This window comes from Pocillopora damicornis, chromosome 7, assembly GCF_964200805.1.
Source record: "Pocillopora damicornis chromosome 7, jaPocDami1.2, whole genome shotgun sequence".
Classification (NCBI taxonomy): domain Eukaryota; kingdom Metazoa; phylum Cnidaria; class Anthozoa; order Scleractinia; family Pocilloporidae; genus Pocillopora; species Pocillopora damicornis.
The window spans coordinates 14,507,682-14,512,630 of NC_142676.1; the positions used below are offsets into that span (position 1 = coordinate 14,507,682).

General features: G+C 39.5%; 2 pseudogenes; both read left to right on the plus strand.

The window, feature by feature from the left end:
* Window positions 1-260: 260 nt before the first annotated feature.
* On the plus strand, window positions 261-1,338 carry LOC149042726 (uncharacterized; annotated as a pseudogene).
* Window positions 1,339-2,713: 1,375 nt separating this feature from the next.
* Window positions 2,714-4,949, plus strand: part of LOC149042727 (uncharacterized) — a 2,906-nt pseudogene continuing 670 nt past the window's right edge.

Consider the following 4,949-nt stretch of genomic DNA (forward strand, 5'->3'; position numbering starts at 1 on the left):
TGTATACTGACAACATATTTCAGTAATCTACATGCACCAGTGAAATATTTAACCTGTATATACATCGGACAATAACATTGTTATTGAGGCAGACACTTAGTGGTTTGAGCCCTGGTTGCTGCCTTTATGTTGTGTCCTTAAAGACATGACACTTCATTCCACACCGTCTCTCTCTATTAATTTATAACTGGGTAACAGCAACATGTTGGGGAAACCCAACTAAATGTTGTGGGGTAACATATGCTACCAGAGCAATTGCAATGGCCAATCACAAAAGTGGTAAACAACCCAAAGATCTAATGAGGACTCTAAGCAAATACACATAATTGGTGTCACGTATGGGAAATTAAAACTCACATGACCAATTTGTGATTGGTTTAGGTTTTGCATCTGATTGGTTGAATAGGTGGTGTGAATTTTTTACACCAATCACAGAGTGTACGTAGTAAAGCAAAATCAAAGCAATTCTGGATTTACTTTCGATACTCAATTGAAAACTGCTTTAAAATACTTTGTACTTATCACTGCAGAGTTTTATGATAAGCTGAACTGTGAAGTGCCTATAAGGCTTGATATCACTCCTGGTGGTTTGTTTAAATCAACTACTAACAAGACTACAACGGCCTTTTGCATGGTGTCACAAAAAAAGGTTAGTGCACTTTGTGCACATACTTGATTTATGATGCTAAGAACTCATCCAGTTGGTGTGTTGTCAGTATATCGCAGTATATTCTGTAGAAATTTATCTGTGGAGCTTGCTCTAGCGTTCTTTAAAATAAGCAAAGACCACCCAAAAGCCTGCCAATTCACAGCTGCCATTGAAAGAGTTGAACAAACTGGTACAAACTACCAAGACAGAACCGACGACAGAGAAGACCGAGGTAGAAGTGCTAGAAGAAGGCGAGATTCCTCAGGATTCTGGCACAGGTACATATCCGTATTCCTCCTTGGCTGAGTTACTGGATAATGTGGAAATCAGTTTTCCATGTCCGATCCACCAGAATATGATAGACGAATTGAATTCTAAAAAAGAAGATTGTGACGATGTATTCCTACGTTGCTCGACCGCCCGTTGCCTAGTCTTTTTTAATCTCAATGATTACAACCATTATTACTATGAATGTCAAAGACAGGGTCACCCCCTGATTCACCCTGGACAGAATTGACAAGATGGTGTGCGAATGTGGAATGACTCCCACACTGTCTTTGACTCAATCAGAAACAAATTATGGCAAAATGTATTTGCAATGCAATCAACGCCATTGTAAGCTATTCACTTGGTGGCGATTTAAACCCAACAAGAGGACAGTGCAAATTCTTACATATAAATGTGAATGATTCATTTCAGGACTAGACGTCAAGATGACATTTACTGATTTATTAGAAGCCCTTTTTCCTATAATTCGAAGAAAGTAATGCGAGTCTGATGTCTTAATTTTTAGGCATAGACAAGGATGAGGAACATGAGAAGGCTGTTTTATGGGTAGCCCAATTAATCGCACTCTATATTGATAAAGTCACCGTCAATGTAAAAACAGCGTTCATAGAGACTTGTCTTTGTAAACTTTTTTAGTTTCGGAAGAGGACAACATCGTAAGAGATGATACTTATCTTGATATCAATGTAAACTTAGGGGACAAACTTATGTTGAGAGTAGCTGAACAAATGGGTTTAAATCCTAAGTGGATAAGTTGTGTCATATCAGCTCCCGATCAACTGCAGGACTATTTACCAGATGTAAAAGTACACATGTTTTGTAGTAGTAATTCTAAGTTTTTAATTTTTTGTGGATGGGATAAGTACAGACGATCTTGAAATCGCACGGTTGATAGGTAGAGACACAAGGCTAGCTACATTGTCTGTGGACAATCATGTTAAAATCTCTTCGTTGATTGGTATGCCTAAGTTTAGGAAATTAACTGGACACTTAGGATTGTGGGATATAGACTTAGAATGTATTTTTCATGATGTACAGTTTCTAGAAGATAATATGGATAAATAAATAAAAGTTGTATCACCAAAACCGCTGTGTCATTTTTCTGTGTCAATCATGAGGCATGTCAGATGGTCAGTGATTAAAAGAAGAAAACGCAATCAACATGGTGGTGCTTCTGTGAGTAGGGTTAATAGAATTCTTCGTCGAGGCCCCTCTCTTACAGATAAATTAGCTTACGCAGCAAGTATGTTGTTATCGGGTCCTGCACCAGGTTTTGGAACACTTGGTAAACTTCTAGGAAAACAGGCTTTGAAAGGCATTATGGATAATGTCAAGCATTATAAGAAGGGTCGACGATGAAAAAATCATTAGTTCATCATGCCTACCTCGTGGAGTCCATGTCTATGCTACTTACATTATCGAGTGGTGTCATGGCTTTGCGATGGCATCACACGTATCATCTACAAAGAGGATAAGCCGCATAAAATCCCTTATGAATGGGTTCACGAAAACATGGAAGATGAGGTCTTTAGGAATGTCGTGAAACCACACCTACACCCACTACACAACTGTATCTTTCATTTGATGACGTTTATGAGATACTATGATGGGAAGTAGACATATACAACATGCAATCGTTTGTATACGCAGTATCTTCATAAGCATTGGGTCACCTACCATTGTTTCAAACTTTGGTGTAATTTACCATGGTTTAGAGCATTAAAAAAATATCAAGGATGAAAAAATGAAAACAAAAGAGAGGATCACACGACTTGTATGACGAACCCGGTGTCGTCGGTAGTTTGGGTGGTGTGGCACCGTATGCCAAAGCTCAAAAGATCTCTATTGCTCAAGTTAAAAAAGAATTCGAGAAAAGTTTTGCGTACAGGCTTCACAAACAAGGACGCTGATGAACAATGGGTGACGGATCTTATCAAAGTACAGACTTTAGCCAAGCAGAACAAAGGGTATCGTTACATCTTAGTGGTCACTGATGCCTTTCTCAAATATGTGTGGGCTCAATCCATTAAAAAGGAAACAGGAAAAGATGTGACAGATTCTTTTGCCGAGATACTCAAAGAAGTACAAGGTAGGAAACCCTAGACGTTACAGACAGATACAGGCAAAGAATTTTACAACCTGACGTTTCAAGAGTTGTTACAAAAGAAACACAATCGAAATTGTATCGCTTTTTAACGGCTGCCAATATAGGTAGATCAAACAGGTAGACATATTGCCCAAACTTGTCAATCAATACGATCGCACCTATCACAGGAGTATGAAAACCACACCAACTAAAGTCACCACATCCAATGCCAAAGAAGTGTGGAACAATTTTTATGGGAAATATCAGCCTGAAAAGAAAAAGAAACCTGCATTTACAGTAGGTGATAAAGTCCGATTGAATAAAAAATTTGGACCGTTTAAGAAAGGGTATCTATGCAGAAAATAATCAAAGCCATCATGTATTAGCCATTCCACCTACGGATCTTTCTACGGCACGTTACATATACATCAAAGTAGCAGCCAAGACCTCTAGCATTACTCATATATATGCCTACGTAGACCAACAATCAGATCTCATCGATCTTACGAGATGTTTTGTCAAACTCAATGTGGGTTTTAAGACCACAGGAAATGCCAATCTCACATCTTGCGCTGATGCAGTGGCTACTATGCTCACTCTGGCCAACAACATTGCTGAAACTCTCCTCTAGCAGATCAATTGTACAGCCAATGGCACGCTACTCACTACGCTCACTCACTTTCACTCACTCTTGTAAAGAGACAGATATTGCTACTACTGAAATTAACAAGCTTTTAACTAAAGGGGTCATTAGGAAAGCTACTCATGTTCCTGGTGAATTTATCTCAACAATTTTCACCAGGCCCAAAAAAGATGGGTCTCACCGTCTTATTTTGAACTTGAAAAAGCTAAATGAGCATATTGAGTACCATCACTTCAAGATGGATTCACTGCCTAACGCACTTCAACTTATGAAGCCTAATTGTTGGATGGCTGTCTTAGACCTAAAAGACGCATACTACTCTGTTCCTATTAGGACTGAGGACAGAAAATACCTTCGTTTCGAGCACGAAGGCCAACTTTATGAATTTGTTTGCCTTCCTAATGGCCTCTCTAGTGCACCCAGAATTTTTACCAAATTGTTAAAACCTGCCCTTGCCAAATTAAGGGAGGATGGGGTGCTTCTAGTAATTTACATTAATGACATTATACTTTTTGCCGATGACCTTGCTGACCTAGCAAGTAGACATTTTCATGATGACGCGGAATGGTCATTAGACACTCATGTTTATAACAGCTTAATTACTAAATGGGGTAATCCTGAGATTGATCTTTTTGCATCACGGTTGAATGCAAAACTGCCCTGCTACGCAGCATGGAAACCTGACCCATGTGCTCATTTTATTGATGCCTTTACACTTGACTGGTCTGTGTTTAAACTTGTTTACTGCTTCCCACCTTTCAGTGTTATTGGGAAAGTCCTTCAGAAGATAATATTCTCCGAGACAACAGCAATCCTAGTTCTCCCCGACTGGCCAACACAGTTTTGGTACCCACGAGTAATGTCAATGCTAGTGGCGCCTCTACACCGAATAAAGCTGCAGAAGTCAACCCTGACCCTTCCCCACGATGTCAAGAACGTCCATCCCCTCTACCCCAAGCTCCGACTGATTGGCTGTCTTGTGTCAGGAAATCCCTCCAGCTACAAGGAATAACTGGTGAAACTTTGAACATTATTATTGATTCTTGGAGAGAAAGTACCCGGAAGCAATACAGATCCAGCATATCAGCTTGGATAAATTACTGTAAAGAACAGAAGATCAGCATTACAACACCTTCATTACCCCAACTGTTGAACTTTCTAACTCTTCAGTCCAAAAAGCTTAGCTACAGTGCTCTAGGGACCACTAGAAGTGCTCTTTCCTCCTTCATCAATATTGATGGCTTCAAAGCAGGAGAACACCCTATTATTTCACGTTTTATGTC